At 45.5% G+C, this 22,964-nt stretch overlaps 1 protein-coding gene and 1 pseudogene across 1 annotated transcript in view; one reads left to right on the top strand and one right to left on the bottom strand.

The window, feature by feature from the left end:
* Positions 1-22,964, bottom strand: part of LOC149362151 (uncharacterized) — a 106,462-nt gene that overhangs the window by 40,813 nt on the left and 42,685 nt on the right. The window lies entirely within an intron of this gene.
* On the top strand, positions 847-21,306 carry LOC149362154 (uncharacterized; annotated as a pseudogene).

Genomic DNA, 22,964 nt, shown 5'->3' with positions numbered 1-22,964 from the left:
ATATTGTGGGGCGCTCTTGTACCAAGGACTAGAGTCGCCGGCCTCGTCCTGTGGTGGTGCGGTAGCCCTAGTCAGTATGCTGACTGTTGAAGTCCCCTACGATACTCAATCGATGCTTGCCTGCAAGACGATGGAGTAGTCGCAGTAGCGTTTCCAATGAAGCCATTGGGTGAGATGGTGGGTAGTATATATTTGCAATGAAAATGGATGGCAAAGAGTGTGCATTCGCAAGCAACCTGCATGTACGAACGGTATGGACAGCAGGCATTTCAGTTGTTTGTTCAAGTAGCTATCCTCTAAATATAATCTCTAACCTTGTATTTTCTTTACAGCGAACTCGCCAAGGTGCTGGAGGTAGAGCATCACATTACTCCGGTGGCATTGCTTGCACCAGGAAGAGTAGTTGCGCAAGTCCACAACTTGGCATTTTTTTTTCTAGGATGCAATATTTTAAAGCTGTGCCATCTTATTGTGTTCACATAATGTTGATTGGCATGTTTTAGTTGGGGTTCTAATTTTCTTTCGCATGCTTGCATGCATGTGTGTGTTATGGGGCCTCATACAGAGAAATCTTGACTAAGTAATGAATTCTTATTATTGCACAATTTAGATAAATGACTTTCTTGAATCTGCAATTAATTTTTTTTACTTCGCTTTGTAGTGACCTCTCCAGCTCTTAAATATGCTATGTATGCTGCTCTGCTTACAGGAATGGCGAGAAACCAAGCTACCCAACAGCAAATTTCTCTGCACTCCTCTTGTATAGTTACAGCATGGAACGAACAATTTCTTTTGTGTTGAAATTAATGAACCTTTATTAATGAAAGCAATAGGGAAGAAGAAAACATGCTGCCCGACAATGGGCCTGCTGATGTTCAGGAGGAACCAGCCGTGCCCTCCCGCAGCACCGAAGCAACACCAGCTAGGAGACGTCGGCAGGACAGGACTGCAATCGGCAGCATCGTAAAGGTGCTGCAAGAAGCGATGGCACAGAAGAGGCAGCAGCACGAGGAGAAAATGCGTCTCCTAGAGAGCCTAGTGCGAGCTGCTGAAGCTAATAAATGAGTATCAAGTTCACATTGCTCCTGTGTGCATTCTTTTTCGGTCAGCACTGGTGCTGGTCTATTAGCTTCCCTTGGCTTTCACAGTGTCCTGCATGCTGCCAGAAAATGGTCCTGCTGACGACATTCAAGATGAGGCAGCACCAGCGCAGTGACAGCATTGAGGAGAGTCGGCAGAGAGGCACATGTATTGGCAGCCTGATTAGAGTGATGCAGGATGCCAAAGCTGCAAAGCAGAAGCAGCATGATGACAAAATGCGCCTTCTGCAGCCTCTTGTGCTCGTTGCCGAGGCAAATAAATGAGTTCAACTAGTTTCTTTTCACATGTTGCTCAGCATTGATGCTGGGCTATGTGTCGTCTCCGGCTTTCACAATGTGCTGTGGATGTGTCACTTTCCCTTGGCTCTTCATCATTGCCAACGTCGTCGTGAGCAGGCAGGTCTGCAAGCTCTGATATTAAATCCCTTTCAGAGTTGCACATGTTATGAGGCACGCATGCTCCCATAACAATGCGACAACACTGCATAATTGTCTTTGCATCGACCAGATAGTCTTCTAAAACGTTGCTTCAGAAGGCCAAAGCAGTTTTCAATGGCCACCCTCTGCTGGCTGTGGTACTTGTTGAATCTTTTTCCACACAGGAAAACTGGTACCATTGTCTTTGTACGGCGTCAAAAGCCAAGATAGCATGGGGTTTGCGGAATCGCCTATTATATAATTATCACCACACTTGTCTGCAGCCTCTTTGAAGAAGGTGCTTTCTCTCAGTACCCGGGCATCATGTGCAGAACCAGGAAAGCCAATGAAGACATCCAAAAACCTGTTCTGATCGTTGCAGACTGCTTGAAGGATTATTGAAGGCCACTTTTTCCGGTTGATATATGATGCAGTGGAGTCGTCTAGCTTTAGGATCTCAATGTGGCTGCCATCAATGCACCCCACGGCGTTGCGGGGCCCTTTCCCACCGCTTTTTCTCAGGAAGGCAATTTTGCTGCGGGCCATGTCGGCAGCGCTTGGCCAGCATATTACCTCACCGCTAATTGCTTGCAGAAAGTTCAGTACCCGTTGCATGCACAGCACAACCGACGATTCACACACGTCAAATCTGTCAGCTACCGAGTACATGCTTATTTGCGCTCCAAGGTAGGTCAGAGTTATAAGGCAACTCTTTTCTGCAGTGATTTGCGGACGACCGGAGACACTTTTCGGGTAGAAGGGCGACTGCAGGAATCTCGCACAAAAACTGTCAAATGTCTCGCGCGACAGCATGAACAGCTATGAACAGAAAAGGCTTTTCTCTTCGAAGGCAGACGGGGATATGCCAGAAGTTGCCTGAAGAATATGAAGAAAAGCTTCGCAGTTTTCAGCGGTTCATTTTGAGTTTGCGCAGCAGGAACAGCTACCACTTTGGCCAGATTGGAAATGCTGATCAGACACTACTCTACTTCGACATGCCTACCACCACAACCATTCAAAAGAAGGGGGCGAAGCAAGTGCACGTGTTGTCTTCCGGCCACGGAAAAAACACGCGTAACCGCAATGCTTTGTTGCACCGCGGTTGGACACAAGCTGCCCCTGTATCTCATATTCAGACGCAAGACGCTCCCGAAAGGAATCGTGTTTCCAAGTGGCGCGATTGTGTGCACAAATGAAAAAGGTTGGATGACTACGGACTTGGTCGCCGACTGGATCGATGACGCCGGGCGCAAAAGACCCGGCGGCAGTTTGGGCCTGCGTGTGATGCTTGTGCTCGACGCGTTCAGGTGCCATCTCGACCAACACATGAAGGACAAGCTCGCAGTGTGCAACACCGACCTTGTCGTGATACCCAGCAGTATGACATAGCAGCTCCAGCCACTCGAGGTTTGTTTAAACAAGCCGGTTAAAGAAAGGATTCGGGCACTCTACACCGAAGGGCTTGTGAGTGGCTGCCATGAATTCACTCCCAGCAATAGAATTAAGCGTGCCTTGCTGCAAGACTTCACTCGACGGGCGAAAGATGCGTAGTGCACGATACCGTCTGCCATGGTCAGCAAGGCCTTTAAAAAATGTGGGATATCAAATGCCATGGACGGCATCGAGGATGAAATGCTTTGGTTCGTCAACAGTGATAGAGTTGTCTGACAGCAACGAGAGAACCTTGTGCCAGTGTACAGAAAACAATCTTAGCAAGATAAGTTGTTTCCTTTTGTGTGTGTTTTTTTATTATCGCAACTTTAGTTCATCGAGATTAAATCTTGGTTTTCCCAAACGAGACAAAGTTGTATTGCTGTATGAAAGGTGACGTGCGGCACTTTTTTTGGTCACGGAAAACGGGTGCGTGTTACAATCGAGGGCACGTTAGATTCGAGTAAATACGGTAAGTGACCATTTTGGTGTTTCGTTCTTCTGTAGTGTAGTAGCTGTATTTTGTATCCTCATTTTATAAACAATAAAGACAATCCCTTTCCATTCGAGTTTTCTTTAAGTGTTTTGCTGCTTACTGTTAAAATGTGTTTTATGCTGTTGTAAGACATTTTTCTAAACAATAAAGATAATGTCAATTTAACGCAGCTGCGAAGTTTCTGGAAAGCTTGACCTATAATGAAAATCTGTTGTAGGTTTTTTCTTTACCTTAGCTAGACTAGAGAATTGCCATCCTACTGCACATCATTCAAATCACAGTTTACTTTTACTACAGTGATTGTCAGTCAACCTACATGCTATCCGTATTAGCTAGCCTAAATACAGTTTTACACAGGCTTCAGGTAAATGCCAGGTGCTATATACTGGCAATGAGGCTCCCGTTGCAATGCATAAGAAGCACTATAGACGTCTAGCTGCCGTATGTGCACATCAATTATATGCGACAAATGTCCAGCAGTAACATCTGTACAACATACTATTTTAGAGGTACGGATGCATTTCTGATAATCCAGTGGATATCCCCTCAATGTTATGCAGACATATTTGGAGATCTATTGGACATACACAATGTCCAGCAAGTGCTGTATTTGAGACGTCTAAAGGTTGTAAGGGGTTATCTGGGCAGTTGATGAACTCCGTTAGGGTTTCTCTTCACTCTGTGTGCACTCGTGGCCCGTTTTTGTTATTGTGCTGAAAAAACCTTATGTAGTTTAGGTTTAAGCATTATCACAGCTGCAAGCTACTTGGATGCTGGCACAAACAGGTGCTACATATGATGAAGAAAATATTAAATATGAGACTGTTGGCCTGTCCATCCGAGGCATGCATTTCATTTCAGCCATTTCTCTGGTTACTCCATTTCCGCAGTACCTAGGATGCTTATAAATACAATTATATATTAGCTTTCTTCTGTTAACTTGGCTGTTAAAACCTTGCTGCAAGAGTATCGGTAAAATTACTCTTGGCACCCCATGAAAAGCTTCCACCATTTCTCTAGTGCTGCGATCGTGGTGTACAAACAAGATTTCAGCATCAACAAAAAATGGAGTGCACCGGCACTTGAAACAATGCTTTGCCAGGTTTGTAGACTTTTTTTCCAAGGAATTCAATTCCTCCAACAGCCTTATATTGATGCACCAGCCTGTCTGTCCTATATACGTAGGGCCACAGGACAAAGGAATTTGATGCGCAACCGCAATACGGTTGGAGCACTTCGGGAGCAGTGTTTTCTGCTCTTTCCGGAGCAACTGTATTCAAAACGCAGATCTGAGCCACGGATTGCATCTTCAAATCATAGGCAGGGAGCGGTTACCGAGCCAAGATCGCTCCGTGGTGCAGTCGGGACTGCTCCGCCAAAATCGGCGGAGTCGACCGGAAGTTTGCGTGATGTGCTTTGTCAGCGGCGCCCTCCATTTCCGGCTGCTTGTCACGTCCGCCGCGCCGGCTCCGCGCTCCGTAGCAGACGATTAGCATCTCCCGCCGGTATCGACTCAAAAGTGAATCGCGCACTGGCGCTCGCTCTGCTTGACGACAGCAAGTCGGAGAGCAGTAGCATGTAGATTCCTCTTCTGAAGATTCCAGCTCAGAAAGCAATTTGGAAATCTTCACCTGCAAGGCCGCTTTCCAGCACATATTTAGGATTCCTGAGCAACGTCCAAAAGTTGCCGGATTCATTGAAGACGTGGTGCATAGGTATTCACCCGAAGAGGTAGGCCATATACCGCATGCGACCTTTTAAGAATGATGTGTACCTATTTCGTGGTTATGCAAAATTACAGTTCCGGAGGCACTTCAGATTGGCACTATCTGTTGTTTACTGGCTAATTGCCGGTTTTGCCACTTCCACCTTCTGCCCATCACACACCCAGGGCGGTGTGCCAGCAAAGTCAAGTGAAGTGCACATTCTGTGTTTCATTTGGTGAGTTAATTGTTCCTGTTTGCTTCGTGAATATTTTTTGCATGCTTCAATGCACATTCAACGATGAGAGAAATTAAAGTAACGGGGATATTTCGTACATTCGTTCATACGGCACTAACGTTGAAATACGCGATTGCTGGTTCATGGTTGCAAGTTGTAGTGCATGAATGACTGGGACGGATCGGAGGTGCCTTGTGCTTCGTTTTCGTTTGTTGTCATTCGTTTTTGTTACTGCGCAGGTATGCAGCAAACAAAACATCAATGAGGGAAGTCGCAACACTTTTTGATGTTGCAGAAAGCTCTGTGCACCGAATGCTGATTAGGTTGGCGGACTACATACTAACGTTGGGACCAACTCTAATAATTTTCCTCTCCGACCTCTACAAACTGTCGCAAGACTTCGAGAAGGTCAGTGATGCGAATATTTTCCAATGATGCTGTTGTTTTCTGCTTGCCTTATTTGGTTCCCGGTTTCTCCTCTTTATAATATATCTATATATTTTTCAGCTGCTTTATAATTAATTTCCTTTACAACAGATTAATTGACGTATTATTCTCCAATCAGTCAGCATTACAAATTAAAAAAAATAAAATTCCCCTATGCACCTTGGTTTCGTTGACTGTTGGCTTCCTTCACAAGTTTGTCAAACGAGCCCCTCATTTCCCTTCCTCTGCTTGCTACACACACACACACACACACACACACACACATGCATGAACTGGATTAATTCATTATAACAAAATGGGGCTGGCACGAAGGCCTGTTTATAGGGAAAAAAGAAAGTGGGAATGGGGGCATAACCATGGATAGCAGCTGCGTTATTCCCTGCAGCTGTTATTCGTTTGATATGGTATTTCCTGTGTGCTTTCCGTTGTTTCATTCTGTGTTGTGTGTTTCATTCTCTCTCTGTTGTTAGTTGTACAGGAAGAGGAATTTTGGTCTGCTTGCTGCAACCTCCAGGAAAAGTTGCTTGAAGTTGCTTCAGTTTTATCGGTGTGTAATATTTATGTTCACTCTACTTCTGTATAGGTCACTGGGACGGACGGAAACTGGAGAAGAAGCTGTGGGTTCCAGGGCTCTAACTCCCTGCGAGAGGATGAAGAAGCACTACATGACATGTGTGGCGCGAGACTCCAAGTATTTAGCCTGTTGTTGAACCTACTACTTCCCCCTAGATACAGAAGTACGGACATCACTCATGAGGACAGGTTATGTTTGTTCCTAAAAAAACTTCGCCTTGGGATAACCTACAGCGCCATGGCAGTTATATTTGGAGCAGTGCAACAGCTGCATCAAATATCTTCAAGAAAATGCTTGAGATAATGAGTGTGCTTCTACAGGAGTGGGTCTACGTGCCACCAAAAAAAGTTATCAAGCTGTCCATGCCACCTGCATTTGGAGTAAATTACCCAACCTGTTGTTTCGCCATAGACTGCAGTGAAATCCGTACAGAGATGCCGTCAAGAGCAGATTGTCAGCATATTTTGTACTCAAACTACAAGGGAGGCTATACAGTCAAGTTCCTTGTGGGCATCATTCCCAATGGGATGATAGCCTTTGTTTCTGAGCTGTATGGAGGGCATCATACTGCCTCCTTCATCACACAAGACTCGGGGTTCCTAGACCTCAAAGAAAGAGAGTACTTGTAAACTGAATTGCGTATATTGTTTTACTGATTTAAAAAAGCGCGCCAAAGACAGTCAAGAGCGTGCAAGCGCGCTCTTGACTGGCTAGCCCTTCTCTTTGTTGCCCTCACTACAGCTGCTTGCGTGAGCTGAAATGTACGAAGCAATTTTAATGAAGCAGTAGTACAACTTCCTGATACAAATGGTGTAGTGGACTGAATGACGACGTGTAAACTAAGCGTGAAAACATGTAATCTGCATCGATGTTATCATATACTCAGTCGTGCAGTTACAGCTCTGCTCAGGAAGGCCGGAAATGGTGAACCGTGACTGTTTTGTACAATAAAGGTGTCAAAGAACTCTTAACCATGCGTATTTACGCTCGGACGTGCATACATGGATTACAGCACAGCATAAACTTCAGGCGTCACCTCCATCTCAAAAGGCAGCGGGGGGTAATCTTCACCTCTTGCAGCTTCGCTCGAAAAGCAGACGACGCGTACACTAAAAGCGCGAACAAGCACAAGGAATGACGGGTACTTCCTCAAGCAATTCGCGAGCGGCATCTACATGCTCTGGCCAGAGCAAGTGTACTCCAATCGCAATTTCAGGTCGCGCGCTCTCCGCCGGATTCAGGCGCTCTGTCACGAAGCATGCAGACCACTCCGGGCCTGAGATTGGAATTCGCCATTACAGGGAACGAACTTATGAGTTATTTTACATCCAGTCTCCTTGCCTAATCCATCTCTTTCTTTGGACAGCTGCGCCCACCTTACCGATTCTATTAGGAGCTAAGAGCATAACATGCTTGTGCTGTACCGGCTTTGTGGCCCTTTTTCTTTCTCTCTTGTTGCTTAAGGAGGGTTCAGACGAGCGGACCGGATCGCGGATGGTTCGTGCGCGTCAGCGCGGGCCTCGTACCACGTGACCACCGATCTGCGAGTCGGTCCGGACGGCGGTCATTCACATGAATGCAGCGGACAGTCCGCGCGTACTCTCTTCCCCAGCGTGCTCGTGCTGTTCGCGCGGCTCCGAAAGTTCTGCTAACGAGAGTTTCAACATGGACGCCGAGCGAAAACATCATCTCGCTGCTTTGGCGGTTCTACTTGAAGTGTGCGAGGACGACGAGGAAGCTTCCGCGAAAAAGCATTCATGTTGGACCAAGTCCTGGCTGGAGAAAAAGTGTTTGGGCATTCAGAAGCACTCTACGAGGACCTTCTAGAATGCGACCAATCGGAATACAAGCGCTTGTTGCGAGTTAATCCGGAACAGTTTTATGAGATCCTGTCTCGGATACAGCACCGAATTGAGCGGCAGGACACTGTCATGCGTGCATCCATGCCGGCGGAGACAAGACTGCAGGTGACACTTCGTTTTCTAGCGTCAGGTGTTTTTTTTTTTTTACCTCGGCAAAAAAGCATTTAGAGCAAGTACCAAGCTTTAGAATGAATTTTCGTCCGCTGTAGTTGCTTTTAAGCACGGTACTTTACGCTTAGAAGGGAGGTTTCAACCTGCAGCTCTTAACCGCGTTTTTTTATTCTTGTGTGTGTGCAGGTGAAACTCAGTATTCGCTCAGCCGCCAGTTCAGACTTGGCCACTCAACGGTAAAATCCATACTGGAGGAGACCTGCGGAGCAATCTATGCCGAATTGAAAGGAGACGTATTGAGAACCCCGAAGAGTGAAGAATGGAAATCAGTAATGGAAGAATTTCGCCAGAAGTGGCAATTTCCAAATTGCATTGGAGCTATTGACAGGAAACATGTATGCATTGTCAAGCCAAACAAGTCAGGGTCGTTGTTCTTCAACTAAAAATTTTGTGACCAGCCCGAGCTCAACATTCCACCAGTCATTGCTGGAGACAATGCTTTTTGCCTGGCGGAAAACCTTATGAAGCCGTTCGGCAGGAATTGCTTATCATCGGACCAAAGAATCTTCAACTACAGGTATTAAATTTCATTTCTAGAAGTTGTCGTTAATTTGTCTTCTGGTGAAACGTTGAGACTTTCACCTATTTCTTTGCACTGGTTTCTAGCCACTGTGAAGGTGTAACTGCATGCCTCCTGTGCTTACAGATTATCCAGAGCCGCCGCGTTGTTGAAAATGCCTTCGGGATTTTGTCAAACCACTTCCGGTTTCTACACACTGTACTGCAAGCGGAGCGAAAGAGAGCATCTCTGTATGTTGGAGCCGCAAGTGTGCTCCACAACTTTCTGGCTGATGAGCCTGTACAGCCAGCCGAAGCAACTCCCAAAAGTAGAATGGACACTTTCTTTCCTGTGCAACCATCCCGAGGCCGACTTAGATCTATGGCATGTTCTGTACGTGATGACCTTTCCTGTTATTTCAATGGTCAAGGAGCAGTGCCATGGCAGGGTGGCATGGCGTATATTGACTGAGTAGCAGAAGAGACTGCACAGATTTTCCTTCACAATATGTGCCTTTTACGCTTTTTTTTACTTGCATATGCATTGTTTCATGTATGTTTCATGTACAAGTGTTCTGCTTTCTTAATTTTTTGATTGATTTTCCCTTACAGAGACACTGTAGTGAGAGCTGTAGAGACACTGTAGTGAGAACACAGACTCGTGGTTTTCATCATAAAATTTTATCATAGTAAAACTGTCGTAGTAAAGCTAATGTTGAAGTAGGAAATATGCGTTTAACGCATTCCAATACTTGCCATTATGGGGTACTACTGGCATTTCATTTGGTTTGGTTTGGTTTAATGGGTTTATCATCCCAAAGCGACTAAGGCTATGAGAGACGCCATAGTGGAGGGCTCCGGAAATTTCGACCACCTGGGGTTCTTTAACGTGCACTGACATCGCACAGTACATGGGCCTCTTGAATTTCTCCTCCAAAGAAATTCAACCGCCGCGGCCGGGATCGAACCCGCGTCTTTCCTTCATTTCCTTGTACCAAATTATTTTCATTCTCTCAGCCTTGGTTTTAAGACTTCTGCGACTAAGTTTTCTTTGAACATAGGATAAAATTCTGCACAGAGAACGCGGCTTCATTCTTTTTATTAATATGGGAATGTACATATGATTGTAATGTGGGGATTTCTGCGCATGCTTCCTGCATATTTCTGCGAAAAAATTAGCGCTCATTCTTGTATGGCGTTTTTATTCCTCAAAAATAAAGCACGGCGATAAGCCGAGTATTAATCATAGCACAGTGTACCTGTGTTCATCGTCAGGCTCTGCTTGGTCGTTACTCCCTGCTTCTTAGAAGTGCGGCAAAATAACTTCAATGATGTCTCTCTGACACTGCAACCTCACCTTGTCATTTAATTTCCGTAACTTGCAACCATCTTGCCAAACGTCCCGGCAGAATCTTCCTTGTCTTCTTTACTCATTCAAAAAAGTTGCGCGGCTCACTGGATTGCGACGGGAGCTCGGTACCACCGCAGCTCTTAATTTTCTATCCTTTTTTTTGTCCTTTTTCTAGCTTTTCCCCACCATGGGGCTTATTAACACCTCTATAACTTAAGCTAGACACCCCAACCGTCTTAACGAGACGATGGAGGGTGCCCATCAGGCCTCCGAACCTTACGCCGCCGCTCTGGCAGCGTCGGCTGCTCACGTATGCTGAAGCAGCTATACGCCGAAGCCAACAAAATAATCGAGGTGCAAGACCAGGCTCGACATCTTGTCAGCGCTGGCCAACGCCCGCTCACCCCCAAGACCCCTGCGGGCATGCCAGAACCAACTCATGACAGCCCCTGGACCTCAACACCATCCACAGTAATAACCATCCCTGTGGAGGCTGGAGAGAAGATCTCTATTCTTCTCCTGCAAGATGCAGCAGAGGTCGCTGGGAGTCGCTGCACTGAAGACCTCCCGTCGCCGCCGCTACGCTCCGACCGTGTACAGATGGCACCGTCATCCGACCTAGACAGCCCCGTTTCTTTGGACATACCTGTTGTTCTCGACGGTCACAGTCAGTGCATTAGTGAACACCGGGGCCAACTATTCAATTATGAGTGATAAATTGGTGACTCTTCTGAAAAAAGTGCTTACTCCATGTTCTGTGGTGCATCTTCGTACAGCCGGTGGTCATCTCGTTACCCCAAAGGGCATTTCCACGGCTCGCGTTCAGATTCACGGATCTACGTTCGTCATCAGTTGTGTAGTTCTGTGCAATTGCTCCCGCGATCTCATTATCGGCATTGACTTTCTGCGGAAGTATGGTGCTGTTATCAACCTTCCGCCAACGAATCATCACCGAATCATCATCATCACCACTGAAAATGACTGCCCCTATTTCTTTCTTAAGGGTACAAAAATCCAAGTGAACGAATGGAGTCCAGCTTGAGTTCGGGCTCCATGCTTGGCATGTAATGCAGTGCTACTGAGGCTCTAACCTGCTAGGTTGATGAGTAAAGTAGCGCAAAGTTTTTTTTTTTGTAAATTCACTCCTGCTTCTTCCAGTTTTACTTTCTGTATGTGTATGCTGTAAATATATGCTCTTCTGTCATCATCTATAAGCACTCCTCTTGGATTTGGAGACCTTCTATGAAGAAACGAACAGATCATAGATCCTACTCGCGCATTTATATTTATGACAAAAAAAGATGCTGGCTACTCGGGGTGCCCTAAATGTACTACAGAAGGCAGTTTCAATTGGATATTTATTCTACCTCAGAATCGACACTAAGAATTGATAAGCCATTCCAGAAACAGGAAGATTTTGAGCACCACCACGGTGTGCCATTGTTTGCAAAACTTCCAACTGACGCTTTGAGGAGCGTGCCAGTTGATCCTATGCATTTTCTCTATCTTTGTGTAGTTCGTAAGCTCATACAAAGTCCGCCGACAGTCCGCCATGGTCACACAGATCGTAAACAAATACCAGCCAAAAGTGCCGCCCCCAAGGGTTGTGTTCCATTTGAGTTCACTAGGAAACCTAGGACTCGGGATGAGAAAGCCCACAGGAAGGCGACAGAGTTTAGGCTTTTTCTGCATTACACTGGCCCACTAGTGCTAAGGGAGTCCCTGCCAAGTCCCAAGCTTTTGTTTTGACTTTTTTGACATTGCATGTAGCTGCAACTATTCTCAGCACTCCATCACTTTGCCAACAGTATGCAGACTACGCAGAAACACTGCTTCAGCATTTTGTGAAATGCTCTGCTAGACTTAATGCACAGGAGGACGTTTCGTACAACGTTCACTGTTTCTTGCACCTAGCAGCAGACGTTCATTTGTAGGGAACGCTCGAATCTTTCTGCATTTTCTTTTGAGAACATGCAGGCACTCAAAAAACTTCTTTGTAATCCTGGCTACCTCCAAAGCAGATATGGGTTGAGGGCGAGGTGTGCTCATGGCCACCAGGCCCTGGAAGTAAAGCCAACCGCATTGAGAATTGTCAAGCCCCGTGTGAAAGCTGAAAGAAATTTGTGGAGTTTTAATTGGAGAGATAAATATGAATGATCGCGTACACTACCGAGCACACTCCAACCAGTGAGCCTTGACCCAACAAAGCACTTATTGTTACAACAATAACGCCAGCTAACAAAATATGCCAGCTAATCGAGGACGTGACTCACAAGCAAGGTTACGAGCGAATGTTTGCCCACGCTAGGGCAGGGAATACTCCCCGGCCAGACAGGACGAGATGCGAGAGAACGTTCCTCCCCACGAGGCCTCGTCCCGTTGGCAGAGAGTGAAGTCCACGCACACACCTTCGTACGCAACAAAATTCCCGAGCCGAAGAGGGCCATCTCTGCCACGCGCGCGCTCACAGCAATCACGCCATCAGTGGCGCTTGTGTCACTGCGACACTGGCGCTCCCTCTCATTAGCCAAGGTAACTATGCAAGGGAGGGTGCACCATGAGGAAGCCAACCTCAGGGGACTGGCGAGGGCACCTGCCCCCCTGAGGTTGGCTCCCACAAATTCACGGTCTCAATCAAAGGAAGCTCTAGTAAGATTAGAGCAAATTTTTTTCTTGTTTGTGCTCGTACAGATCAGACCTTAGTGACTGCACAATATGGGATGTCTGGTATTGCTCTCATCGCAGAAAAGCATGAGGACAGTCGCAGAAAGCTCGATTTGGCCCAATATAGTTGAGACCTGGAGTCAGAGCAAGAAATTAAAAAAACAGTGCAGAGGCCAGGAAGATACATAGAGGACGCATTTGATGGACCACAATCACCACAGAACTTCCCAAGCTCAGCTCAATGTCGGCCTTCTTTAGCTGTGATTTTCGGCCGATATTAATAACTTTGTTTCTTTCACAGGCATGAAGCTGGCAGTGAATTTTTTGCAGTGCCCTAGACAGCGGCCTATATATATGGCCAACGTGTTCTGCAACGGTTATTCTTAACACTCGCTCTGGACAAAGCGCTTTATACCCCTGTCACACGGGCACGTTAAAGTCCTTTAAGGTAATGTTTCTTTATATTAAGGGAGTTGCGCAAGAAGTCACACGGAAAAGTTAAAGGACGTTTCGCTAAACCAAGCTTTATAATAAGGGAGCGCGGCGATCTCCCTCAGCGAGCTAAAGCAGCACTCCTGTTCCCAGTGAGCAACACAATATTTCTCATGGTCAGCATCAATAAACGTCTGGTATATTTAAAAACATGTTCTGTTACACTAAATAGCAATTTAGTGGTGCCTAATAGCCGTAGAGTTGTTTTGCTTTTTATGACGGTCACATACTCTCCACACAGCTACCCTGGTAGCCTCCGTGAGGCGCCATTTTCGATTTGTGCTGTGCGTGCGCAGAGGCAGCATTGGGAAGGTGTTGAAGTTGCCACTTAAGCAACCCACCATTTCCACGATCGCGCACCATCAGCATGGCCACCGCTGGACCATCTGCGCAAAGCAGGGTGGAGAAGCCTGCTCGGCAGCCGTGAACAGCCTGGACTGACGAAGAACAACAGCAAAACTCAACACTGGTGTTTACAGTGAAATCGCCAATGCCCTCGGCGAAATGGGGATACTGCGCACTAGGCAGCAGGTGCAATCAAAGATTGACAACCTGACTCAGTGATACCGGTAAGTACCGCTAGCAAAATAATGTGAGCATGCACTACTTTGTGTTACTGCATGAAGTGCATTAGCGGGATTATTGTGCTATATATATATATATATATATATATATATCGCACAAGTTTTTCGCAGTAGAAGGGAGGCTACGAGCGCCAGGCGACTGCTTCCAGCCTTACCAGATTGGCTCGTGAGCACAGCGCACTTGACACTGCCGCTTCGCGCTCGTAGCTTCCACTCCACTGCGAACGGCTTGCGAGATGAAGTGTAGTAACTGCGATTTGGACGAGCGCGTGACGTGACGCGCGTGAAGAACAAGGTATTAGGAACTTCGTGCGGAAACTGCGACAGTAGTGTTCAGTAATTAATCGGTTCCTTGTAGTTCCCACGCTTGTATGATGGTAAGTTACATGTTGTTTTTTCCTTACCTTTCGCTGTCAAATACAATACATTTTTTACTTGAATGCAACATAAAGTGCTGTAAGTGTGGCAAGTGTCAGTGTGTTTTGTACTTTATGTAATTTTGGAGAATTCTGCTCCATGTGCTGGCCCTGGACACCTAAAGCTTGATAATTCATGCAGCTTTTCCTCTTGGGGACCGTCAACCTTATGTTGGAAATGAACAATTGATTGACTGGGTCTTGTGTTCTCTTTCTACAGCAAAGAAGCTCGCGAACAGACTACAGGATCAGGTGCAAAGACTTGGCCCTTTTTCTTTGAGCTGCACCGTTTCCTTGGGAGCCTGCCTATTAATAATAGGTCTCTGGTGCAGGAGAGCGTCTGCATGCCACCGGCAGAAACAGTTGAAGAGGTGAGTCAACTTGAGCCCTGAATGGATGAAGCGATATGCTTTTTGCCCACTGAGCGCATGCACCCTTCCATAAGGATGTTGTCAGTTTCATGAGCGGTGTGGTTCTTCAAACACGACTGATCTTATTGTTTATTAACTAAACTGCACTGCTTTAATAGTGCTCGAGATAAAACAGGTTTCACTACCAAGTTAGATGAGATGAATTTTGAATATGTGTAGTTACAGTGGCTTCAAGATGTGTTGCTTCCACTTCATATATGTCAAGAGCAAAACTTTGACGCGTGCTAGTTTGTACACAACTGAAGATATGTTTTGCAGTGCAAACAAGTACAACAAAAAAGCAGACTACAAACTGTGTTTGCTTACTACATCATCGCTTTGTCCCTGGTCCTTATTTTCACTCCCAAACACATTTTGCCACAGGTGTTGGATGGTAATACAACTCGCTAACAAAACAGGCAGCAAGTACTGCAAGGATAGAATACTTCTCAAATTCTGTGCTTTTATACTTTTGAATAGGTGTGAATGCATTTGGTACAAAAACACGGAGCCGACATGATGCAGAATAAATTCCTTCATTGCAGCTGATCTTCAGCACGGAGTCGGGCTCGAGCAGCAGCCACACAACAGCAGCAGCCACACACCAGTGGATTCACCCATCCCAGGTGGTGAAGCAGAATCGCTGCCAGTAATGGAGACTTCAGATTTGACAGACCATGACATCGCTGTTGAAGTCAGACAAGCACCGAGCACAAGTGCACCCAGAGACATGAACCGCCCGCAAAAAGGAAAGCGGATGTCTGCAAACCAGGCCTTTTAGAAAGGGGTACTTGAAGAGCAGCGTCTGCTACGGGAGCACCTGGAGGCTGCCAGAAAGGAAGAAACAGCTTTCCGGGAGCGCCAGGTTGCAGCCCAGGAGAAGCTTTACAACTTGCTGGGTCAATTTTTCAATAAACAGTAATTGAAAAAGCTTGCTTCTATACTTCGTCTCACAAGATGTTTGCAGCACTATGGAAAGCAGAGCTCTCTCGTCCAATCAGGGCTGCAGGAACACGAAAAATAGCCTCTCGAATATCTGAGCAGTGTAGGACTATGAATCAAACAATAAGCACAGCAAATGAACACAGAGTTTGGACTGGTAGATTTTGATGGTACAGTCAAATCTCGTTACAGCGAATCTCAGATTAACGATTTTTTCGGACTGCTTCGTATGACTGCAGGCAAGCTTCGCGCACAGACCAGAGGATGCTGCGTGAGAGCTTTGAAGTGTGTCACGTCAGAGAGATGGAAATGACGCAGCGGCATCCGCGAGCAGCAAAACCCCAGAAAAAGGATGCCGACTGCTTCGTATGACTTCAGGCAAGCTTCGCTCACAGACCAGAGGATGCTGCGTGAAAGCTTTGAAGCGTGTCACGTCAGAGAGATGGTAATGATGCAGCGGCATCCGCGAACAGCAAAACCCCAGAAAAAGGATGCCGACTGCTTCGTATGACTTTAGGCAAGCTTCGCTCACAGACCAGAGGATGCTGCGTGAAAGCTTTGAAGCGTGTCACGTCAGAGAGAAGGAAATGATGCAGCGGCATCCACGAGCAGCAAAACCCCAGAAAAAGGATGCCGACTGTTTTCAGCGAAGTTTTCAGAAGCACAGAAGAACTGTTTTGGAAAAACTCCGCCACTTTGTAAAGTAAATTCAACTTTTATTTTGTAAAAACGTGTTTGTGGACGAAAATATTTCCCCACTGTGGTGCCCTGGGCGCACAGACGTGTAAATAGAGCCCCCTCTGATGTTTCGACGTCTAGAGCAACGTTGTCCATACAATCCAAGCTTAGAGCATCTCATGTTTGTTGGCACGTGAAGGCATGCTGCGGCAGTCATTTCTTTCTCTGATCTTGGTGCTCTTTTGTGCAACAATGAGTGGTGGGCCCGGAAGAGAAAAGTGCTTTCTCTTGATTTTAAAGTGAAAATCATCAAAAAAGTTGCCGCCGGCGAGAAGAAAGTGGCGGACAGGTACAATATAACGCTGAGTACCCTTTCGACCATTTGAAAGGCGAAGGACAACATAATGTGCGCTGTCAGCGACAGCGGCCCGAGTGTGAAAAGGAAAAGGATGAAAGTGGCTACGTACGGCGACATGGAGAAAGCCACATTCACGTGGTTCATGGAAATGTGCGCTAAGAATATGCCTCTGAGTGGTGCCATACTTCAACAAAAAGCCTTGGACTTTGTGCAAATGTGCTTGGGTATGATGAATTTGAGGATGGTAGCGGGTGGCTACAACGTTTTCAAGAGTGCCACAGTATCGTTGGCACAGTAATCAGCGGTGAAAATGCAGAGGCGAGTGCCACTGGAGCTTCTGATTGGCTTCATGACCGTGTTCCAGGCATTCTTGCCCACTTTGACATCGCGGACATTTATAACAGCGATGAAACGGCTTTATTCTATCGCCTTCTGCCGAAGAGGACCCTGGCTCTGAAAAATGAACGTTGCCATGGCGACAAACAGAGCAAGCAATGTCTAACTGCATTGGTATGTGCAAACATGGATGGAACGGATAAACGCAAGCCGCTGGTTATCGGAGTTAGAGGAAGACCGCGTGCGTTGGAGTTATGATAAGTGTTAATTTATGAGTCATGCTCGGTAGCGATGAGCGAACTGTGATTAGTACATGCGGTTTGTTTTTTTGAAGGCATTTTCAGTCCCTTAATGGGGTTTTGTGCATGGGCACATACCGTATAAGGTAGATTGGTTACTAAAATTTTTCCATGTGAAGTTGACTCATGTTTAGTGCTGCTTTTAAAAAATGCACTGGCAGCTAAGACATCAATGAGATGTTAGGTGTCCGTGCAGGTTGAGCAGCAGCAGCGCCTGTGATGCAGCCACGTGCCCCACAATGACAGCAACAGGGGAGGCATGAGGACAAAGCACGAGAGGCAAGCTCAGTGTGAGAAGAGAAACTCGTCTTGAGAAGGACATCTGGTTGCTTAAAAAAATTTTGCGAGCATTCCACTCTTACAAGAGGCACTGTATCATGTGAAGCACAAACAGCACTGCTTTTTTTGTGTGCTGTTTTTATCTTTTAGCATTTGCTACTGTGCGCACATACTAATTTGCTAAGTCCAGTAAGGTAGAGCCATTTTTCTGAAATTATTTGCCGATAGCATTCGAACCATGAACTCAGATTAGCCAGTTACAAGCACTGCATGCAGTTCAGTGTACTGCTGTTAAGAACTGCGGCTGTACTGCCATCGCGCTGTTAATGTCCAAGTGTAGGTTCTGCAGTTATTTTAAAGTTTGAAATGATTTTGACCTTGGTGCTGTGGCAAGTGTTAACACCTAGTTTCAAGTCAGAATGCGCTGAGTGAACAATGATAATTTGTACATTATTGTGCATCCCTCTCAGTTCGGCATGCCATTTCTTTTCTTGTCCTGCAGGTACATCCGGCCAATGGCCATGAAACATCAAAAGACACATACGATACTCTGATGGCACTGCCAAAGGATTCACTCTTCGTGAAAAGAGCGGCAACCACTTTGTGGTCAACCGAAGTCCTGGTGCAGCACAGCTTCACAGGAATGCTGTCGAACAGCTTGCTGGCGGAGGGTGGGGACAAGGCTCCGCAGAAGCCGCTCAAGGTGGAGACATTAAGGAGTAATTATTGCATTCTACTGGGGTTAGCACATGTACGTATTGTCATATTGCATAAACATATGAAAGGAGGCTATCTTGACCTTGGCAATAACTCATGAGAAGGTAATAAATATCAAAAACTATTTGACTCATATTAAAATAGCCTAGTTCATTGCGTAGCTTCTGGTTGTGCACAAGAATTCATGTGCAGTCGACTACTTGACAGGCACGATGAGAAGCATTTGGCAGAGATAAGAATTTCGTACACAGCTGAGCTCCAAAATGAGCGTGACATTAGCACTCCACATCTGTGGCAGCAACCAAAGAACATAACTTATTTTGTGATGCTAAAATAGGTTGATGCCACATGATAATGTTGAGCTTGAAAGCTACGTTCTTAAGAGCAGCGCATTTTTAAAACCTTTAAAGTAAACGCCGATGGTATCATTCTTATGTATCTTCCTGTCCTTTTTTATTGATGTTTTATGGTTTACGGATGGTGTTTCATGAATGGTTTAGCACAAACATATTCTCGGGAAATGTATGCAGTTCAAACTGTTGACACTTGCTACAGCTTTGTGCCCTAAATGTGTTACAGGTGTTATGGACGGTCTCACGCCGGGATTTGGTCCTTTTCATGTGTGAATCGAACTGTGGGCTCATTTTCTAACCCAATTTTCGCAGCAATAAATGATTCTGCAACATCAACATGGTCCCAAAGCCATACAATTAATTTTTACAAAGAACTAAAGCTGGATGAGGTTGTCCTCTGTGTCGTATGATCGGGCGAATGAATTTACTGATGATGTAACATGCTGTTCTTTTTAGAAAGAGCAGTGGTGTTACAAGTAGATTCGGCAGCTTTTGTAGTGCTGAGCTAATTTTCAGGCTAAGATTTACTAAATGTCCTGGAATCTGGTTCCCACGACAACAGTTCTGCCAAAGCCAGAATAGTAACATAGCTAGCGCTATTTCTCACATGTATGCATGATTTTCTTCCAGTGTTCTTCAGGCATTATGCCTACTGTCTGGGCTTGACGAATGAAGAAGCCATGAAAGCAGAAAAAACTGAGGCTATCACAGAAAACCTGCAAGCTTCGCCACAAGAGGCCGGCCGCTTCAAATAAAAGCTAAGCGGAATGGGAACAAATTTTGTGCCTTTTTTTTCTTTTCTACATTCCCTTGCAATTTCTTTTGGCAAGCATACAAACTGAGTATTGATGTATGCGTGCGCGCAAATTTGAAATTGCAAATTCGCAGTGAAAGCACTGGCCAGTTTTGCAATAACTAATAAAAGTTACTTCCCATTACGAAGAGCAATATTGTTAGCTCTTTAAAATGTACAGATAGTTTTCTTCACGCTTGGTGTATAAGCAGAAGCATAAGTGAACTACTGATGAAATTTTTTGTTAACCTAGAAGGTTTTCAACAGCACGTATGATTTCTTCACTGATTATCTGCAGTACACATATTACTGCCTCCAGTCGCAGAGCTTTAACGTCAGCACACCAGGAATTTTTGTTGCTCGTCAGTGACTCATTTTAGTGGCAAAAACCTAAATATGTAATTTTACATGTCAAATGCCTACACCTAAAAGGTGTCACTTATTGATTTATCTATGTTCCAGGCACTACTGCAAGCAGTGGACAATATTCAGTCACTTTCACTGAGTCTCCCGCAAGGACCGTGGACCAAGCAACTGAAAGGCCTCCACCAAAGTACTTTTAAGAGGACTCAATTTTGCAGCATGAGAGGGCTCGATCTGCTTCCAAACATTGTGTTGCCGTCTATAGGATGTCTAAGGCTGAGAAGATCCACGATCCAGAACTCGTGTTGTCGTGTTTGTTCCGTCCTCGTGTTTTTTCTGCGCTGTTTTACCATGGATGATCCACGAGCCACTGCTCTGCGAAGCTGGTGTGGAGGTGCACCTGAAAGACACTGCTGAGGCATCATTTTCTGTGTCAAGACGGTGCAAGCTGTGGCTGCAGCAATTTCATCTGACGGGCTCGTGACTAAAGATACGCGCAGAAGCATCAGGAGTGTGCTTTGTGAAGCATGTGCCCAACTAGGCAAAGCAAAGCAAGCGTGCAAAAGAAAGTGCATGCATTATGTTAACTGAGGAAGACATACGAAGACTGCAAGACATGAATCCTACGCTGCGTGACACGATAACTCTTTCCTTCCAGTGCCCCTGCCAGTCATCCATCAGGACGCTGAGATTCCCCCCCAAGGTGCTTTGGAACAAGAATGTGCCAGCAGGCAACGATTTTGAAGACTGCTCTGTCACGCTTGAAGAGGCGTGAGCACTTGAAAGCACAAGAGACCAGAGCAGCTCTACAACATGGTCCTTTGAAAGCGCAAAGCGCCTGACTGCGTCCCACTTTGGCGACACTGTTAGCCACCAGAAGCTAGCAGATGGAAAGTTTTTAAAGAGAGTGTTTGGATCAAGTACCTTGCAAACCAACCATATGAGGGACGGCTTGCTTAATGAGGAGAGTGCGGCGCGGTGCTATGTTGAGAAGAGCGTGTCAAATGAAGTGTATCACTGCAGCCTGAGCATCAACACTGGTGTAACAGTACTTGGTGCCATACCAGACAGAGTAGTGAAAGATGGCGACAGCTTTGGCCTTCTGGAAGTGAGGACTCCTTCAGCAGCTAGAGTCCGAGGAGAACTTCTGAGCAATGTCATGCAAACTGCTTCGCACCTCGCACTCGGGTACAAGGGCAAATGGCACTGACGGGACTTTCCTGGTGTTACTTTTTAGTTGACAATGGGTTGAGTGTACAGACCAGAGAATTCAATTTGAGGGTTTACTCCAGACCAACAAAATGATGCTTGTACAAACTGTGCTTGTCGACTGAAGACCGCGCGATCGCAAACCTCTTTAGAGTCGCCGGTCGACTGTAGACACCCTATACAGAGAATTCTGCACACAAACTAGATGGTGCAGCACGTCCGCAAAAACTCCACATCACGCATTTTTGCGCGGCCGATTTGCATCATATAAATGTGTCCGATGGCCTATGGTGCGGTAGCGAAAGAGTTAGAGTTACAAAAGCATCAGTGCACATAATAATCATGCTGACAATATGTAGTGAGGTACTGTAATTACAAGAGTGTGCTAAAGAGTATAAGTAAATTTTTCTGTAAACATTATTTTCTCATATCATTTGAGGCATTTATGCTCAAGCAGTTTACATGGCCAATTATTTTTATGTTCCAAGCCTGCTTTCACTTTGCTTTCCTTGCTCGGGGCATTCTCGTGCACCTATGCCCAACAAACAGCAGAAGACTCGAAGACGGAAGAAACAGCTGCTTGATGAAGGTAACTTGCTGAGCTCCAATTTGTAATGAAAGTTGTATAGTCCTGTCTTCAATTAAAAGCCCTTTCTAATGATGTTATAGGTGAGCCATGCGCAAATTAAAAGCATGTCAGTGGTCAGGTGATCATGAGAAACTGGGGAGCATGGTTATCTCACGCAGTTGGTGTTAAGCATGAAACTAATGCAGATTATTTTGGTGTCACAAAAGTGCATAGAAACTGTCTTTTCACAAAACTTGGTAAAATCCACGGCATTGAGCCAAAACACTACCTATACTTCACTAGGGCCTCACATTGCAATGCTGCTTCCATGTGAGCTTTTACCCAGCTTGATCATTTATTTCTGCACGTTCAAATTAAAAAAGCGCATACCCCTTTGCATTGACGTTTCCACCTGCATGCATGTGCTGGTGAGATTTAGAGTCATCAGCTCAAATTGGAACGGTGCGTTTAAAAATGTTGCTGGATATTGCATTTGAAGTCTTCAAGCCTTCTATCAAAAAGTTTTGGGGAATATTGTGGTGCCCTAGTATCATGTAAGCAGTTTGTGATCCACCTCATTTTATCAGAGACCGTTTAATGAAGTTGTAAGTACATTTTGTTTCATTTCAATCGCAGACTTTGAGCAGGAAGTCTTTACCTGTCTAGCCGTGCTGCGGGTGGCGCAAAAACGACACGGTGAGCTGCTCTTGGGTCTGTGCAACAATTCCACCAGGGAAGCAGCCATTGCAGAAACCCCAACCATCAAGAAGCCGTTTGAAGACACACAGCAGCTGACTCGCTTTGACAATGGTCTGAGTGGATCCAACAAAGCGATTCTAGTAAGGTGTCTCAGACAGTTGTTCTGAGCATGTTTATTTTACAGGATGCCAGCTGCTTCTCTTCTGCCCTTCATGATCATATATAGTTGATATCCTATATTCTGTTTGCTGTTCTAACAAGTTATTGCACTTTTGTGTATTTTCCAAATGTTCAGATAGTTTAAGCTCAGAGGACATGTAAGTGTTATAAAAACATTTCTATTTGCATGAAACGTATAAATGCCCTAGCATAAAAAAGAAACTAATAAAAATCATATCCATTCCATCCCAGGTTAAATGGATACACTATTTTCAACTGTAAAAGCACTTCAGCTCCAGCTGGACATAGCTGGAAATGGTGCTTTTTAATTGGAAGTGATGATTTTTCAGTTTGAGC

This window comes from Amblyomma mixtum, chromosome 2 (assembly GCF_055824585.1).
Source record: "Amblyomma mixtum isolate Tamu chromosome 2, ASM5582458v1, whole genome shotgun sequence".
NCBI classification, from domain to species: domain Eukaryota; kingdom Metazoa; phylum Arthropoda; class Arachnida; order Ixodida; family Ixodidae; genus Amblyomma; species Amblyomma mixtum.
This window is presented reverse-complemented; position numbering and strand designations above follow the sequence as displayed.